The sequence below is a fragment of the Colossoma macropomum genome, unplaced genomic scaffold, assembly GCF_904425465.1.
Source record: "Colossoma macropomum unplaced genomic scaffold, Colossoma_macropomum, whole genome shotgun sequence".
NCBI classification, from domain to species: Eukaryota; Metazoa; Chordata; class Actinopteri; order Characiformes; family Serrasalmidae; genus Colossoma; species Colossoma macropomum.
In genome coordinates, this window is record NW_023494801.1 from 32,164,448 (window position 1) to 32,183,829 (window position 19,382).

At 39.5% G+C, this 19,382-nt stretch overlaps 1 protein-coding gene, 1 long non-coding RNA gene and 2 other non-coding genes across 4 annotated transcripts in view; 1 reads left to right on the plus strand and 3 right to left on the minus strand.

The window, feature by feature from the left end:
• Positions 1 to 4,104: 4,104 nt before the first annotated feature.
• Positions 4,105 to 6,683, minus strand: LOC118821325. The gene is made up of 4 exons (XR_005008329.1): positions 6,479 to 6,683; positions 5,396 to 5,430; positions 5,175 to 5,202; positions 4,105 to 4,452 (listed from the first exon to the last, which is right to left on the minus strand). It is a non-coding gene; the product is annotated as an uncharacterized LOC118821325 (long non-coding RNA).
• Positions 5,271 to 5,360, minus strand: LOC118821874. Its single transcript, XR_005008380.1, has one exon. It is a non-coding gene; the product is annotated as a small nucleolar RNA SNORD88 (small nucleolar RNA).
• LOC118821873 lies at positions 5,874 to 5,963 on the minus strand. The gene has a single exon (XR_005008379.1). It is a non-coding gene; the product is annotated as a small nucleolar RNA SNORD88 (small nucleolar RNA).
• Positions 6,684 to 9,914: 3,231 nt separating the features above from the next.
• Positions 9,915 to 19,382, plus strand: part of si:ch211-51c14.1 (protein kinase C and casein kinase substrate in neurons protein 3) — a 28,526-nt gene continuing 19,058 nt past the window's right edge. The window contains 1 exon segment of the mRNA XM_036589791.1: positions 9,915 to 10,080. The gene's annotated coding sequence lies outside the window, so the exon portion shown is untranslated.

Sequence of the window (19,382 nt, forward strand, 5' to 3'; positions counted from 1 at the left end):
AATGTGGCCCTTTAGTGGTTGAGTTTGACACCCCTGGTGTAGGGAATAGTTGAAGCCACAGGGCAGTGGGTCCCCAAGTACAACTCAAAATAACTGCTAGGTAGTCAGTTTTGTGCACATCTTCAAATTTATCACGCGTAAGAAATCATCTTTAAAGACGAACCAGGACTGTGCCTGAGGATTTTTGACTCCACCTTCGATAGTTTTGCAGGTTCTTCAGAATACAGGCTACGTCTGCAGCATTGCAGCTTTAAAGGAGAAAACAAAACCAATCTGTTTATTATATCTTATTTTAAAGGTGTGGGATCATTTTCATTTATTGACAGTTTGGCGATTTCCCTGCTTAAACACAACAGAAACAGATCAATAGTTAGTTACCAGGTTCAGTTGGTGCATTTGAGCAGGAAACTCACCAAACTGCTGGTCAGCTGAGGACCTCTGCTGTAAGGCAAGGCAAGTTTATCTGTACAGCACCTTTCATACACAACGGCAATTCAAAGCTTTTCACACAAACAAACAAAAGCGTTAAGTGACCAAGTTTATAACATCCTGAGATTCAGCACATCAGAAAGACATTTGCAAAAGAGTGTAGGGTGTAGGGCATGAAAACTACTGACCAATTACATTAAGATGTTCACACTCCTCTGACCTGCTAACAGGGTCATTCTCTGGAGGGGAAACCTTGTTACAAAGGTTGCAGGGCTTAAGAAATGCTCAAAAAGATAGACACAGCTTCAAAAGTCAGTATGTACATTTACACAGTTCATATAAGATTAAATAACACTTCCCTTAAATTCTCTGATTTTTCTTTTTTATCCTGTTTCATAGTCGCTCTGAATCGAAAACAGCTCATCACAAAACCAATTTTCACTCATTTTTGAGGAAGCATTTTTAATATAAAACAATATTTTTTAAAGGTTTACCTTAGGAATTTGTATAAAGCAGATTTTATATTTTATGTTATACTCTGTTTCTAAAATATGCATATTATTTAAAACTTCATTTGTCAGAGATTTTGGTCACTGGTGACTCATCAGGACTCTTATTTTACATTTTAACACAGTATTTTCAGCTCTATTAAACTGCTTCTTTGGGTCGAGGCTCATCAGAGAGGAAGCGTCTCAAGGCGTGAGAAGGCAATTCACACTTTCTCACTATATTTTATTAATTTAATAATTTTGTTTATCATGCAGCACAGAACATCTATGTGTCACTGGTGTTACATGCTTTAATGGCTGGGTAATTAAAATTGTATCAAAATAATGCTATTAAACCATTTTTATGATTGAGTCAGCCAATTTACAAAATCCTCAGTTTTAACCAGAATGTTGCTGGAGTCACCGTCACTGGTGTGACACCGTATTCAAACAACACCAGTGACTGTAAAATATGTTTGAATTAAGCTCTCCTTTCTGCATATATGATCACAGGAGATGTTAATGGATGTATTATGATTATTTAGTTTTGGGATGAAAGAAATTGATGTTTTTAAAAACGTATCCACCTGAATTCCCACTCCAAATGGAGAACGACCCAACAGGGCTCAATTTGAGGGGGAAAGTTAAGGAAATGTTTGAAAAAGATATGATCCCCCTACTAATCTGCCATCACCCATTAACATCCATTACTATTAATGTTCTGACAGTTCAAGTCAAAAGCTCAACACTAAGTCTGTATTCTTAATTTTAATCTCAGATTAAGACAAGACTGCTTTATTTTCCTGCTCTAAAAAGACGACTCAACCACTGCCTTCCAAAGCACAAATAAACAGTCTTCTTACTTTTATTTTGAGCCATTTTCTTCAACTACGCCACTAGATTGGCAGCTCATTAGCCTCATTTCTCTAGCTAGGCCTTCTTGGCAATGAGGCCAGCTCTACACTACGAATGGGCCTTCTGGTGAAATGCACCAATTAGAACAGCTGAGTGGCTGTATTGTCTACGAACTGTGCTGTGGATCTACAAAGTGCACTGTTTAGTAAACAAAGCTTCCAGTGGCAGGTCTGACCTACGATTTCAGCTACTCAAAGCAGGATTACAGCAAACCACAAATGAGGCTGTGATTTCGATGTCATCACGCCATTGTTCTTCGTCTGAGTCACTACCCCTCTGTTTGGGCACAGGCTGCCTCTGAGTAAACACCCAAATTGCAGGAGGAACCTTCACATATGGCAAAGTAGCTCTTAATCTACAGTTTTATCCACAACACATGCACTGCAAGCACAAGATGGGAAATACAAGGCAACAAGGAAGCTACATGGGGCCCCTCAGAATACAGACTACGGCCCAGTCCCATTTTTACCCCTACCCCTTGTTTTCGAGTGTTATCTTGCCCCTTGGAACCAAGTTACAACGGGTGGTGGTTGAAATCTTCCCTCTGAAATGGGACCCTCAAATAAAAAGAGCATTACTTCATTAACAGCTACCAGCGCTGCTCGGTAGGCGACCCTGCCAGTCTGCAGTGACAGCAGAGGAGGGTAAAGTTCAGCTACTCACTACTGGGCTTTAGTTACATTTAGGGCATCATATGCCTTCAAAGAGGGGGGCAATTATTTAATATCGCCCACCCCTAATTCTTCAGTGATATGAAGCTGAAGTCAGATATTCACCAGATTCTTGTTCGAATTTTCCTGTTCCACCTTAAATAATGCCTGTAGAATGTAACTGCTGGACTATTCAAGGTGGAACGGGAAATTTAGCTGCTGGCTACTACTGAGACATCAGCATAATACTAGCCATTTTTTATGCTTGTTATGAAGAAAACGACCATAATACACTGGAACGATATTAAACTAAGATAACACAGTGGTTACTGTAATTTTAATGGAGATAATTCTCACATTTTTGTTTCTTTGGTGTCTTCTTCAGCCATCTTGCTGGTTCTTTTTTCTATAACACACTTTTTGGAGTGTGTCTGAAAAACCTTTGGAGGGTCATGTAGCCCCAACACTTCGCCCTACCCCTCTATCTCAACAAGAATCAGGGCACCCTACCCCTAAACGTGATCATGCAAAACGGAGGGGTAGGGCTAAGTTGTAGGGGCGAGGGGTGAAATGGGATTGGGCCTGTATATCTAATGTGGCAGCTTTAAAGGAGAAAGCAAAAAACATGCATGTTAATGTAACGAGACATCATTTAAAGCAACAGTGCATTATACTGGTTCACTGGTCATCAAATGCTCACGTGTAAAGCACAGCTGCTGTGCACAAAACGCTGCAGAAATCATTCTTAACCACTTAACAAGCCAAATCAGGTCCAAAGCATTATTACAGACTTCTTTATCCTGAGAACAGACCCAATAGTTTGCATTGAAGTCCCTGTAGCTCCTGAATAATAAGCCGCTGAATGCAATAAGCCTGGATTGTTAAGGGGTTAAATCAGGGGTGTCAAACTCAAACTAAAAGCGCAATATTAAAAAAAATCTTAACAAATCTCTGGACCAGAGAACACCAATGTTTTTATTTCACCTTTTTTTTTTTCAACATTTTGCTATAACCCATACTGACCATTGCACAAAACAGACCAAATTATCAACAGTAAAATACAGGCTCTTGTTTTAGACCTTGAAATGTTACATGAATGCTTGAAATTTTCCAACTTTAAATTTCCCCAGGAGCTCAGGCTTTTAAACCTACCTATCTGATTGATCTGGACACCTGGCTTTGCATCTTTGCTCCAAGTTCGTTAAGACAGTTTCTGAGCTGACGTTTGTTTATATTGGTTGAACTGCAGCTGAAACGCAGCCAGTGTGTTTGGTGATATGACTGGTGTAGAATTATGTAGAACTGAGGTGTAACCGCTGTCCCATAGACTGCTGTTGGGGTAGAAGAGTCAGAGCACATTATGCTGCAGTGCATGCTGGGGACTGTAGTGTAGCACATTGTGAAAGAGGCTAATATTAACAGAAAATAAATACTTTTGCAGGCCAGATAGGATTGTCTCTCATCTGGCCCACAGGCCTTCTGTTTGACACATGGGGGTTAAATGGATGACCCACAAATGTAGCAAATCAAGCTACGTCAAAATAACCAAACCAGTATAGTGCATTATATCGACATCATGCGTTAGACAGATCTGACAAATCCAAGAAACACAAGCAGGCAGATTTGGTCTTATGGAAAAGTAACTTTATTGCATTTTCATTTTCAAGGTAACAGGACATGATTCAAGCAGGTAGGCGTCTGGTTTACTTCACTAAATATGCATTTTTATACAGTGACCTGCAGAACACTGCTATTATTACTTGTTACTTAAACAGTCTGATGAATGAACAGTAGATGGCACAACAGACCACCATGCCTTCCCGTACCTAATCAGGTCCTCCTGAATCCCCTTTAAAGATGGAAAAGGGTCTGGCTGCAGACATGCACTCAGCCTGACATGCAACGCCAGCGCCGCTCTGTCACGACAGTGTTTAGTCGGCTTTATGAAGAAACAGCCACGTACTGCTGGGCTACAAGAGATACGCTGAACATAAACGTTTTCATACTGACAAGGTAATTAAATATGGAAACTTTCCAAATAAAACCACAACAAAAAAACAGGCTACGGCTGAAACTCATGAATGCCACGCTGAAGACGATTAAAATCGTTAGGAATAAAATGAGGGTTTTGCTTCCTAACATGAATTAAATTAATGGTTGCTGTTAAAAACGAACAAATGTATCTGGAATCAGTCCCAAAACACCTGATTAAATGATTTGAACCCTTTACACTGTGATCTCAACCCATCAGGAAAACAATACTATTACCAACTACTGAAAACCACCAGGAACCAACCTTTAACAGATTAAACTTTAACAGGGAGGTACATTAAATGTAATTTTATAGCTGTGTTAGAGGAAAAATGGATTAAGTGATATTGCTAAGCAGAAGCAGCCGCAAGTTAGTGCTGTTGACCTGCTTCTGCCATTGTGGCAGAGAGTGCATGTCTGCAGCCAGACTCTATTGGGGTAGTGTAACAGTACGCCAAACAAAAATCACTGAATTAAGAGTTTGACAGCATTTTAAATGTAGACTGTTCAGATCAGATGTCTGAAAAAAAATGACAGTTTGAAAATTTCAAGTATTATATTTCTTCATATTGATCTCTAGATTATATGCAATTAATCATAGGGTCACATTAAGATCACAGAGTACTAACTGTACATAACTAAGCTACATAAATTAACTTACGGGAGCAGATAGATGAGGGACTCGTTACCTGAAACAAACACAAACAGGAATAAGTCACAATGGCAGATTTTAGAAAACATGAGAAGAAAGTAATTTGTTCTCCTCAGACTCCACCATGTCAGGAGTGGAGCCGCACGTTTGTCACCACAGCCAATCAGAGCCCAGTGCAAGACATCACCGGAGAACTTAATACTGACTAATGAGACACTGAACACACATACCTTCTCATCTCCAGCTGAAGCATCTATGAAGTCCACTGAAAGAGAATCAAATAAACTGATTAGTGCTTCTCAAAGTTCAACATTCATTTGCAGCCACTAAAGTCTGAGACTGTTCAGACTGCAGGTAAATGGGATTTGAAATATTGGGGGACTTCCCTTTTAACAGGGGATGGATAGATAAATGTTACAGGGGAATTCCTTTAATTTAACATTTTTGCATAATTCCATCAATGCAATAAACAAGATTTCTTTACAGTGGTGTTGATAGGAACCAGGGGTCACTATGTCTACAACAGACATTTTATTTACTATCAAAAACCATCAGTGAACCGACACGTGCCTGAGATTTTATATGTAAAGTTGATAAAATAGTGATAAATCTGAAAAAATGCTAAACTATTTTTCCTCAACATCCTGCATACATCTCATTAATTATGTCGAAATTGAAAAGTGGTGAAGTTCCCCTTTAAATAAGTGAAGCCTCTTCAGACTCCGCCATGTCAGTAGCAGAGCAGCACGTGTGTCGCCACAGATATTCTGAGCCCAGTGCAAGACATCATCAGAGACTCACTTCAGCTCGTTTACACGATTAAACAGGTCTGCAGCGGAGCTAATGAGCAGAAATTGACCAGATTCCGCTTTTTAAACCCGTTTAAGACGCTGGAACTTTTACAAAAGCGGCTCAAAGCAACAGACTCCGCTTCCATGCGGTGGCGCCACAGATACTTTTAACAGCGGAGATAACCCACTCTAGTACTTCCGGTTCCTAATGGTTGCTAAAGGAGTTTCTTTTAGAGAAAACAATGAACGGCACTGAATGGGGGAAACAAAACGTTAGCTAAATAAATATCCCGACAACAAATAAAGAACTTTGGCTTATTTTAGAATATATAATTCTCAAAGTGTTAAACCTTGTGTTAAGGACCTGAAGGTAACTACTGCACCATTTAAGGTGGAACGGGATAATTCGAATAAGAAGCAAACATTAGCTTCGTTAAAACACGCCAGTCTTTTAACGTTAGATAAAGACCGCCCTTCTTTTAACATAATTGGCATAGAGATTTTTAAGCATTATTTTCTTACCAGCTGAAGCGCTCAGCTCCTCTCAAAGACAGTGAAGAAAGACCGAGCAGCCGCCAAAATGGGGGCTTTTATAGTCCGTGGTCCTGAGGACTCTTAAGGTATCCGCCCGCTTTTCAAAGCGCTTCTGCATGTGACAAAATAAGAGTCACCGTTAGGTCGCGTCAAGACTTCTTCGTTTTTTAGACTATGGCCCAATCCCACTTCTAATGTTACCCCTACCCCTTGTTTTCGAGTGTCACCCTAGTAGTGGTCGAAATCTTGCCCTACGAAATGGGACCCTCAAATTTAAAAAAAACAAAACAAAAAAAAAACATTGCTTCAACAGCTACCAGCGGGGCTCTGTAGGCGACCCTGCCAGTCTGCAGTGACAGCAGAGGAGGGTAAAGTTCAGCTCCTCACTGCTGGGCTTTAGTTACATTTAAGACAACATATGCTTTCAAAGAGGGGGGCAATTATTTATTACCACCCACCCGTAATTCTTCGGTGATGTGAAGCTGAAGTCAGATATTCACCAGCTTCTTGTTCGAATTTTCCCGTTCCGCCTTAAATGGTGCAGCAGTTACATTCTGGCGCTTCAGGCGTCAGAACTGCTGGACTATTTAAGGTGGAACGAGAAAGTTAGCTAGCTAGCTACCGAAACATTAGCATGCTATTAGCGATTTTTTATGCTTGTTATGAAGCAAACGACCATAATACACTGAGACGACGTTAAACTAAGGTAATACAATGGTTATTGTAATTTTTAACAGAGAAAATTCTCACATTTGTGGGTTTCTTTGGTCTCTTGTTCAGCCGTCTTGCCGGTTTTTCTTATTTTCTCATATCACTCTGTTTGGAGTCTCTGAAAAGCCTCCGTTTGGAGGGCCATGTAGACCCAACACTTCATCCTCCCCCTCTATCTCAACAAAAATCGGGACACCCTACCCCTAGACGTGAAAACGCAAAACAGAGGGCTAAGGGCTAAGTGGTAGGGGCGAGGGGTGAAATGGGATTGGGCCTAAATGTATTACTTCACTACTTGTATTACTGTTTTATTAAGTCTTGGCATTTTATTAAGTCGCCTGTCCTACAAATAATGTCCAGTTAGACACTGTTTCATTTAAAAATGCTTTTTCCATACTACGGGAATTTCTTCACCCATGCGTGAAGAGAATATGTTTTTCAAAATATGCGTCAAGTGTGTAATATATTTTTGACGTGTATGTAAATATTAAAAATTGACACATATGTGCATATATTAGCATATATTTAAATATTAAAATTGTTATTGTTAAATATACTTACCACGTATATTGTAACACATCACATATATTGCGCATTATTTTAACACATTTTGTTTCCAAACAGGCAGTATGGTAAGCGTCTTATAAAAAATGCAGACAATCAGTTACAGGATACAAGATACTACTTAAGTGTTATAGACTATTATACAACAGCACTACATTATTATTATAGGAAGTAAAAATATTATAAATTCTCTTAAATGTACTTTACAGCACTAGAAGAAATCAAGATACTTAAACCCTTTAACCTGAGCCAGTATTTAACAGTTTTACTGTACTGTGGCTGGCGGACAGGTACATTTACACTAGCTAGTGTACAGATTAGTGCACTAGTATACAGAATGGCTTACATTACACTATAATATTAGCGTATAGGTAAATTTGGACTGGCATTGTTTTAGCTAAAATGCTCTAGCTAGTGACAAACTGGGAGTTGTACATTAGTCAGTGTTATTTCTAGAATGCGCTACTAGAACTGATAGCTACTAGATTACCAGCACTAAAAATGCAAGTACAGTTAATGCAACCTTTGAAGTGCCCTAATTAGGCTGCATGTAGGCCGCATGAAGTGCACTGACTGAACACAAACTCAGAGCTGCTAATGTGGCCAAATATTCACTTCATTCCCTGCTGAAAATACAGCATGCATTCCATGCTGGTCTATGCTGGTTTTTACTGGCCTGGTGCTGGTTTAGCTGGTCACTCAGTGCACTCATGCTGGTTGACCAGCAATACCAGCAACCAAAACAAAACATATGCTGGTTTTGCTAGTGAACAGCCGTGCTGGTCTATGCTGAGTTTTTCTAGCAGGGTTTAGCCTGGCCAGCTGAAAAAAAATGTAAACAAAGAGAAGGTTTTGGATTTTGCTAATGTGAGAGCTGGGAGCATCTCTACTATTCAAAGAGACTTAGCTTTCACACAAGACATTGTTGGTTACAGCTACGCTGTACATAGGCAGTGTGGCTGTGACCAACAACCGCGCCCGAAACATGCTTTTTTTACGAAAGGATGCGAGTGCACTTTAAGCCACTATTCGCGGGATTTCGCATGTAGCTGAGTACAAAAATGTGTTACAATGCATTTCATAATGCAACACAAGTGTGAGCTGCCTTCTGAGCGTTACAGCAGGGGGCGCTATAATGACAGCCAAGCCTGTCCAATCGGTTGTGTACTGCTAGTGTGCTTCTTTAACTGCCATAGCAGACGAGTAGTTGAGTCGCGTGCAAAGACGGCTTACATAATCATAAATATATGATCGTCTATCCTCTCTGATTTGTCCTCTGTCGCCCCCTTCAGTACTGAATGCATAGTGAGTTTGTACGGAAGGGCTGAGCGTTTGCAGTGCATTGGTCAAGCACTGTCGTTTGCGTTCGTGTACTTGTGTTTATGTTTCTGGCCTAATTCTCTCAGCCGTCGGCTGTTGATTGACTTTCAGTTGTTCCTGTTCTACACACTCCCATCAAGGAAAATTAGCCCCGCCTTCACAATAAGAGTCCTTATCAGATTAACCCTGTGAATATATGCTGAAGAACAAATAACCTGGAACTAACATGCAAAAGTATTTCTCGAGCACGCTACAATATATCGCTGTTGTCGGAAGAAAACCTCGTATTTATGTTTTTAACGTTTTTTAGTTTTTGGCATAATTTGAAAATACCTGTTGCCCTTTACATTGTGTGTAGATTTCATGAAGAATGGGCCAAACGAAACGGCCCAAATTGACTAGAAAAAAGTCTGGTTCCATTGACTTACATCGAAAGTAAAGCAGTTTTTTTCCTTTTTCTGTAAAGTTACCATTTTGGAGATACGAGGTTTTCTTCAGAAAACAGCGATTATAAAAGAAAACGATATTATACATATAATACGAGGCTGAAGGTGTCCTGTTCGCCGGCTTCCTGTTCCGATTTTCTGTTCCACCTTAAATGCTTCAGCAGTCACATTGTGGTGCCTACAGACACCAGAATATAACTGCTGCACTGTTTAAGGTGGAATGGAAAACTCGAAAGAGAAGCTAACTGCATGCACAGCTGTTTTTCAGAGACAGAGAGAGGGAAGGAGGGAAGGAGGGAGGGGAGAGAGGGAGGGAGGGAGTGAAGGAGGGAGGGGAGACAGGGAGACAGGGAGGGAGGGAGGGAGGAGGGAGAGAGCAAGCCACCTCACCAAACACTGACAGTGAGTGAAAGAAGCAGTGGAGGAGAGAGAGGGAGTGGTGGAGTTGGAGGTCTGGAGAAAAAGAAGAGCAGGAGGAACGGAGGGAGACGTTACTTTCCAGAAAGGAAGCCAAGAACTGCCAGTAAACTGACGGAGGAGAAGTTAGAGGTAAGTTTTTCCTTCTTTTCGTCATGTTTGACACATTTTCTCCAGTATGTATGTGGCAGTTGGCTCTGCGTTGGGCTGCTGTGGCATGTTATGCCTGATCCATACTCTATTTCTGTCGCATGCATTCATGAGCTGCTATATATTTCCTCGTGTGACGGGTTGCGTGTGACTGTCAAAACGAGGACAGGGGGAGGAGAGAGGGGGGGAGGGGGGAGGGGTGGTCCAAAACTATGAGGGGGTTTGAAAAGGGGGTCCAAACCCCCTTCCACATGCTTAAATGGATCTCTGCATGGTGAAATGGTTCTTCAGATTGATGGAGAATGTGTTGTATATGGTTCTGTATAGAACCTTTTCGAAAAGTGTTCTATGTAGCACCGAAAAGTGTTCTTCTAGATAGAACCCTTTTCAAAAATGTTCTGTATAGAGCCATGTACAACACATTCTCCATCAATCTGAAGAACCATTTCACCACTTTAGGCATGCAAATGTTTTTTTAATGGTGTTCATGGTCCTATATAGAACCAGTCTTTACTAAAGAACCCTTAAAGAACCTTTTTTTTAATTTTCTGAATGTTCCTCACTTTCTTTTTTAAATAAAAGGGTTTGACATGGTGCATAAAGTCTCAAATGTGTCCATACAGTCTATATTTGGAAACTTTTTTGTGATGTCACAAAATCCAAACAAATTTACATACATCCATCCTCATATGCATACTGACTGCAGCAGTTAAGCCCCGCCCACTCATGCTGAAGTTCTAAGGAGAGTTCCAGCCTGCACTGCTTTTAGAATCAGTCACAATACGGGGCAGCCAATAGGAACAGAGCTCACTGACCAATAAATGACCGCTGTATTTCACCATATTTCTCTCCTCTTGATGTAAACTGGGCAGTACTAATCTTGAGTAATGCTTCCGTAAGCGTTCCCCTTACCAATCAAAATGCTGATGTCTCAGGCTCTGCCCACACAGAACGTCCGCCCTTCTGCACATCTGTTCATCTGTGACTTTTTTCGTCCAGTTATCGTCACATAAAATCTGGATAATGATTTTAGTTCTGTATCAGAGGACTGTTGAACAGAGAGCTGTCAATCAAGCTGCTTGTTAGCCACGCCCACACAGTTCTCAGATATGGCTGATTAGCATTTTAAGCCGTGTTTTAATGTATTTATATCTTATATTTTTAATTCAAGCTTTGCTCGATGTTTGTATAACACTCATACAAAGTGTCATACAAACATTTTTAATATTTTACTCTATGTTTTACTCTGGGACATAAAGCGTTCTTTGGAGCGATTCCATAGAAGAACCACTTTGGGTTCTCTAAATCAAATCACGTATAAATCTGCCTTTAAATCTGCATATCTTAGCTGCATAGCGCTAGAATTAAAATACTATATATATATATATATATATATATATATAATATATATATATATATATATAAAAGAAATATATATGTACACCGACTCTAAATATATACACAAATACACAAGGAGTCTGGTTCCTTAAAAGAATCATTCGTCTAAATGAGATATGCAACTGTGAAGAACCTTTTCAAAATAAAAGTAAATGTTCCAAACAAATCTCAGACTTTTACAGGAGCTCTACTGTAAATCTGATTAATAGAATAATACTGCAGTTACAGAATACAGTAATCTACTGTAGACATCTGAATGTACAGTAAAATGCTAGCAGCAGCAGAGTTCCCAACCGCATACTGTATATATTCAACAAGCGTAGTGTAAACAAATGTATGTTGAAATATTACACATTGATGAATTGCAGCTAATTTTAGCTTTTTAAAGATATCGGTGTGATCATGATTTTAACTGGAAACAGTTAAACGGTTCAGCAAACGCACTTTACACATAAGACATTATAACCGGTAAGGTGCTCTTCTTCCCGATTTCAAGATTCGAAAGTTGGCAGCAGCCCAGCGTCTGTTTTAATGTGACACTACAGGCTGAACTAGTTAACTGAAACACAAAACACCATCACGGCTGAAATAACAAAACATGGAAAATGAAACCAAACGTCATGCTGCAATGAGGCAAAGCTTCTTGTGAAATGATCTGCAGATTAAATAAAACAAATAAAGTCATTAACAGAAACCATAAATACAGGAAATAAATACTCTAAAAATGTACGATGGGAGTTCAGTGTAGAACTGCAGTGGAACGTCTTGGTACATCCAGCATCTGCACTCTTAAAAATAAAGGTTCCCAAATGGTTCTTGGGATTGACATTCAGTTCTACTCATAATGAACCTTCACACTGTGTGAAAAAGGTCCTCTTCTTTAAAGAACCGTCTTTGAAAGGCTCTTTAGGGGGTCAAAAGTGGTTCTTCTATTGCTTCACTGATGTCTTTATTTGTCAGAGTGTATATCAACCCACTCTTGTCTAAGGACTAAGTTTATTATGATGAAGAAAAACCCACAGAACTTGATCTGATTGGTCTACAGTTATAGCTTAGATGAAGATCTTACAGCAGTGGATCCCCGTTTTATTCACAATCAAATGGGTTTTCTATTGTTTTGTTAAAACCCTGTAGTTCCGTGACTTTAATATGATAAAGTAAATGAGAGAAAACTGACTTTTTAGCCATATAGTTTGGTTGAGTTGGAAAAAACACACTGGATATCGCTGCTCTTGGAACAAAACCTTGTATCTCCAAAATAGTAACTTTACAGGAGAAGGCAAAAACATACAGTCATTTTGGGCCGTTTCTTTTGGTCCATTCATCATGAAATTTACACACAATGTAAAGAGCAACAGGTATTTTAAAATTATGTCACAAACTGAAAAAAGACAAAAATGGAGATACAAGGTTTTGTTCCAGCAGCAGTGAAATGCATATGTATATATACATATATACTGTATTAGTCTTGTTATCTCTGTAATTAGTTTGACCATTCAGTCATTCAGTTGCAACAAAAGAATAAACACTTGTGCAATTTTCCTGGAGGAATAAAGCTCTGCAGGACAGCAGAGCAGGAAATGGAGAGAGAGGGGGGGCTGGGGGAAGAGGGAGAGAGAGAGAGAGAGAGAGAGAGAGATCTGAGTTCTCTCCTCATATCATCTGTGATTGTGCAACACAGGGGCGGGAGAGAGAGAGAGAGGGCCCAGGAAGACAGTTCAGAGGTCAAGATTATGATGGTTCATGGGAACGGAGAGAGGACAAGGAGAAAGAGAGATAGAGGAGGGAGAGAGAAGAAGGAAACAGAAAGAACAAGAGTGAAGAGAAGAGAAGAGAAGGACGGAAAAAAATCTGTGAGAAAGAAAGACAGAAGAGACAGAGAGACAAGAGGAAAGAGAGAGAAGGAGAGACAGAAGAAAGAGAGAATGAAAGGAGAGAAGAAAATAGAGAGACAGTCGGACTAAGACAGGCAGACAGAGAGAAAAAGACAGAGCTGTAAGATGCTGAGCGTTGATGGACAGAGAGAGGGCGAGAGAGAGAGAGGGAGGGAGAGAGAGAGAGAGATTCTCTTGTTAATTATGCTTCTTTCATGTGTTTTCATACGGACACTTCAAACATTACATCGTTTTTCCTCTTTTGACTTCTAATAACTCGTTTACATTTTAACGAGAACACATTAACATATATTGTGCAGCTTTGGTGACATTCCGCCGACAATAAAGCGTATTTGATTTAATCTAGAGAGAGAAAGAACCAGAGAGAGAGAGACAGAGAGAATGAGAGAGAGTAAGAGAGAGGAGAAGCCCAAAAAGAGAAAGAGAGAGTTGAGGGTGAAGACGATTAGGCGCCGCTAACCCAATCAGGAAAACAGATACGACGTTAATGGGCCATTAGACACTTAACCAAACTCATGAGGCTAAATGACCATTAAACCGCAGTAGGAGTGGACTGACCTCACAGTGATTCTTTACAAAACGATACAGTGAGTCATCTCAGATTTTGCCACTATTCAGTTTGATTTGACTTAAATTATTTTGTTACGACTCAGTTTACTTTTAAAAACACACTTGCAGATTTTATGTCTGTCTCTTTTATGCGAATTTTAATAATGCGCATAAAAACCATGGATAGGAAAGGCAGAAATCCAAAAAACAAGCCTAAATATTGCAAAGAAGTTTTGCTTGGATGAAGTTGCTTTATTGATAGAAGCAAAACGCACAAAGTGGGGATGGAAACAGGTTTTTGTTGTGGAAATGAAGGTCATGTGTTCGGCGCTCTCAGAACAGTTTGGTACAGGTGTGGTAGCGTTCAAAGCATATGTGTCAGGCTCCAGTCCACATGGGCCAAAGCACTGCAGACTTCAGCACACTGCCTCTTTAAACACACCTGATTCAGCTCATCAGCTACTTAGTAAGGCCTTCATCGTCTTAGTTCAGAGCGTTAGACGCTGAACCTCCACAGCACTTTGGCCCAGAAGGTACCCAGTTTGACTTGCCTGGTTTAAAGGGTTCAGAGATCGGCAACCCAAATGTTAAGAAGAGCCATTTTGTTCTGTCAACAAAAATCAAACCACCTTATGAGCCACAACATTTTATGTCCATTTTATCATCTTGGCTGTAAATCTGTCTCTGTATGTGCTAGTATAGGATAAAAAAATCTAATATAAATAAAAAATTAGTCTTACTTTGCTCTGCTTTAAGCTTTAGCTCAGCTATAGCTGCTTTTCTCGCATCTCCAGCAGGAAACTTTCCACAAAAGTTGAACAGTTTCTTGTAAAATGTCTCTCAATGTTTTACTTTTCACGAGGCTGAAGTCGCTTCTCATTCACCAGCTTCTTGTTCAAATTTTCCTGTTCCACCTTAAATGGTGCCTGACCATTTAAGGTGGAACAGGAAAATTCGAACAACAAGCTCTTTCTTAATGCAGATTAAACATATCAGGAAACCAGCTGGAGTGATTATAAATGCAAATAAGTCCATTCGTCTCCAAATGATCAATGTTCGTCTTAAACATCTCTCTTTGCAGTTTTGTTAGCTACTAACTGGATGAGACTGTTGCCTGCGTTGCTATGGTGACCAGCATCTGATCTTCAGGGTTAAAAGGTGAATTAGCAGTTCTACATTAATTCCAGCATTTAAGACCATTTAGTGTTAAAACTGTGTTGAACGATCAGCAGAGCTTTATTTTACTGTAAAGGAGGATTATTTTATTTTTACCTACAAATCTAATTCATCTGTGGAGCCACAGCAGAGCAGTGAAAGAGCTGCATGTGGCTCTGGAGCCCTGACCCCTGGTTTGGTGGGTGACAGTAAAGTGGGACAGCAGCTTTAGCTCTTATTATCTGGGCCTCTGCCTGGCGTCTTTACACAAGCCAGTTTTTTGCACTGTGAAACATACATGCAACTTTAGTTGCTTGAAACCTACAAGAAACTAAATTGAGCTGCAAAATGTAAAGCATCCCGCAACTCAGTTGCAAGTGTCTCAACTTGTGAAACAAGTTTCATGAAACAACCAATCACTTTCTCTCTTTTTAACCATGCACATTTAGTCTCATGCAACAGTTTTGCACAGAACACTAGGGCAGAATGCAGGAAAGCGGCAGAACTGCTGCATTGAGAATTTGCAGTTTCACTGCAACCAATAAAAAGAATGAAAAAATAAAAAGATCAGGGCCCAAAGCGTCTCGGATTAGGAGTGTTGATCTAGGATCAGCTCCTGTCAGCAATCATAAAGAAGAAAAGACTCGTGCTTGCTTTAGAGTGGAGTTTGTCTTTTTTACGTTTAATTAATATGTTTTCCAAATCTACAGTAGCCGCACACCATTTGAGCTGAGATGTATTTTCATTAAAGCCAGTCGAAACACTGCCCTCTCCAACCGTTGGGTACTTTAGGGTATGCAGAGCTTTGGTATGCAGTGCTGTAGGCAGTTCCTCAGAACAGCCTGATATTGCTTTTAAACTTAAAAATAAATTTAATAGATTCATTTTTAGCGAATTTCCCGCTCAAGGCGCCTTTGAGTTATGCAAGTTATGTTTAATGTAAAATATTTTAAAAATTCAAATGAAAACAGGCAAAGCGTCTTGCATGATGACACTGTTCACGTCATCTATATACCACTTAAAATTTCAGTAGCCTCAATTTAAAACACTATCCCACGTCCCCCGGCAGAATGTGCCCTGAAACTGGTGCAGAAGGCTCAGTATGTTGGGCCCCTATCTCTCTCTCTCTCTCTCTCTCTCTCTCTCTCTCTCTCTCTCAGTCTTGTGATAGTATGTGGTTTATTGCATTTACCCCACAATATGCCCCGAGGCATGTCAGCCTGTCAATGGGGTGTGTGTTTAAGGTATCTGTGTGTGTGTTAGAGAGAGGGCCTGTGTGGACATGTCTACCGTCCACATGTGCTGGTGTCTGTAGGCCGTGTGTTTTGCGTGCTTTAAAACATGTGCTCTCTCACGGGAGACGACTAAGCCCACCAGCTTCACCAGTGTGTGTGTGTTTGTGTGTGTGTTTGTTTTTGTACATTTTCTGGACGAAAGCACTCCTCACTGTGTAAAGTGCTTTTTACAATCTCACTGTTTACTTTTTTAACTCAAAGAGCAAAACAGTTTTTAATATTAGAAACTGTTCAGCTCTTACTGTTTTAAAATGTGAGAAAATATCAGTGACCAAACTTCATCTATTTAACTTCCAGTCTAAACAGACATTAAGTACATGTCAGTTCTGTGTCCATCCTTTGCCTTTTCAGGAGACTCACTTTCAGTTCCTCAAGTAAATCTGCAGACACACCTCCGAAGTTCAGTCTTAGAAGCTGGTTGATCATTTTCTGAAGTAATCAAACACATTCAGTGATGCTGAGGTCTGGACTCTGGGGTGGTCAGTCCATCGTTCAGCTTCTTTGTTTGATGTGTCCGTCTCCTTTTCTCAGTGAGGTTCTTCTTGACAGCCGCACATCCTTTCAGACCCACAGCGCTGAGTCGTCTTCTCACAGTGGAAGGATGGACAGAAACACCTGTGGGTGTTTTCAGATCTGAAGCAGCTTGATTTTCTCCTCTCTCTCAAAGATGAAAGCTTTAAGTGCTGTTTATCTGATGGGGGCAGTTTTGGTGTCTATCAGGTCTGCCAGGTGGTTGTTAGGAGACACATTTTCTCTGTAACCTTTAATCAGTTTTTGAAGGGTGGTCTCTGACTTTTGTGCAGTCCTCTATATTTATAATACCTATGGAACACCTTATTATCACATATTGGTATTTACATGTATATGATAGATATGGGAATAAGCCTGACTTCATGTCCTGACAAATAATAAAAACAAACGTGTGTGTGTGTGTGTGTGTGTATGTGTGTGTGTTGGTGATGCTGAACTTTAACCCCTGTTTATTTTGGGATGGCTCAGGTTTCAAAGCTGGGAATTGTGGGAGAGGGAGGGTAGATTCCTCTCAGAGAAATGCCAGGCTCTTACTGTCTGACCACCAAACGCTCATCAGCTGTCCTCTCATGCACTCAGTGTCCATGTACAGCTCTGTTACAGCCTTATAGGCCGACATTTAGCACTCCTTTCACCAGAGGAGGGTAAAGTAGCCTAAATCTTTTGCCTAAATAAGTTTGTCTTTTGAGTTTATTTACTTTTGCAAATAATTGTCTGGAAATAATATATTTTGTTCACATGGAAAAGGTGTACACATCTGAATCCAGTAAATGCATCAGTCCATTACTGGACTACAAATACCGTTGCTTCAAGGAGGAGTTAAAGTCTAGCCAAAATCAACTTCAGTAGAAACATACAAGGTCCAAAAACTACATCAGCGTAGGAATCAAGGTTTCTTTGACTCTGTGCTTCTCATTGTGGATCTTTATGGTCTAAAATAAAAAGGTTAAAACCCTAAATTGAGGTGTGATTTACAGTAACGCAGAACAGGGGCTGAGATAATTAGCAGCTTAATTAGCAACTCTGTCTAAAATGGAACTACAGAAAAGTAGATATTGCTCTTGAATAGAAGTAGAATTATTAGCACGTGGAAATATATGGAAAAGTACAACGAATGAAATTATAATTAAAAGGGAATTACATTGATTTTTTAACATTTTTCCATAAGTAACTGGTGAAGATGTAAACAGAGTCTTTCAGAGTGGTTTGGTGTGAAATAATCTGTTCTAGAGAAACGTACCGAGTCAGAACTGTTCACAGTGGTGGTGATAGGAACCAAACGTCTGAAGAGGATAATGCCTCTAGAAGCTCCGTTACAGAAAGTTATTATGTCAAATAGTTACAAAAATGCTACCTGATGTGTGAGACATTGTTTTACAATAGTTTTGAGATAAGATTTTGACCTGGAACATATTTTATAAAAGCCATTTAAGGCATAGAAGTACTTTTTTCAGATTCATCACTATTTTACCATCATCAACATTCCATATAAAGCTCAGAAGACACGTGTAGGTTCACCGGTGGTTTTGATAGTAAATAAAATGGCTATATTTGTGTTGTAGTCATGGCAACCCCTGGTTCCTATCACCACCACTTTAAAGACAACCCTGTCTGTAACTTTTGTTGCAATTAAAAACATACAGAAATCGGATAAATGGCCATAAATGCACATATCATAAAGGGCCACACATATATTGTAAATATATGTACAAATACATCATGAATATATGTATAAGAATCAAATATTACATATATGCATAATACATGGACCATACATATCATGTCTGATAGGTGGGTGAACTCTTATATGCATAAAATATGGATCACATATATACTGTCTGTCTATGTCTGATACGTGGATTATACATATATATCTGATACAAGCATGTATCTGATTTAAAGCAAAAAATCAATAAAAAATACAGCAACAGCAACGCACATGCAATAAAAACCCTTACATTATATAACATAAAGCTATTATATGTGAGTAATATATACCATCCATATATAATAATTTATATTTTGTTAAATATATGTAGCACATATGTTTATATATCGCTTTTGTCGGAAGAAAACCTTGTATCTCCAAAATGGTGACTTTACAGGAGAAGGAAAAAACATATTTTACTTTTAATGTAAGTCAATGGAACCACACTTTTTTTCCAAGTAATTTTGGGCCGTTTATTTTGGTCCATTCATCATGAAATTTACACACAATGTAAAGGGCAACAGGCATTTTTTAAATTACGTCAAAAACTGAAAAACGATGATGTATGACTGAAATACATGCCCCATATATAAAAATGGTCGATTTCAAATAAGTTGGCATATAGATCACATATATATGTCCAAATGTGACTAATACAAGTTGGATAGGAGGGAAGCCCATATATGATGAAATCCATATATTGCTATATCTCAGATTTCTGTATGCGCACTCCGAATGACTCACGACTGTGAA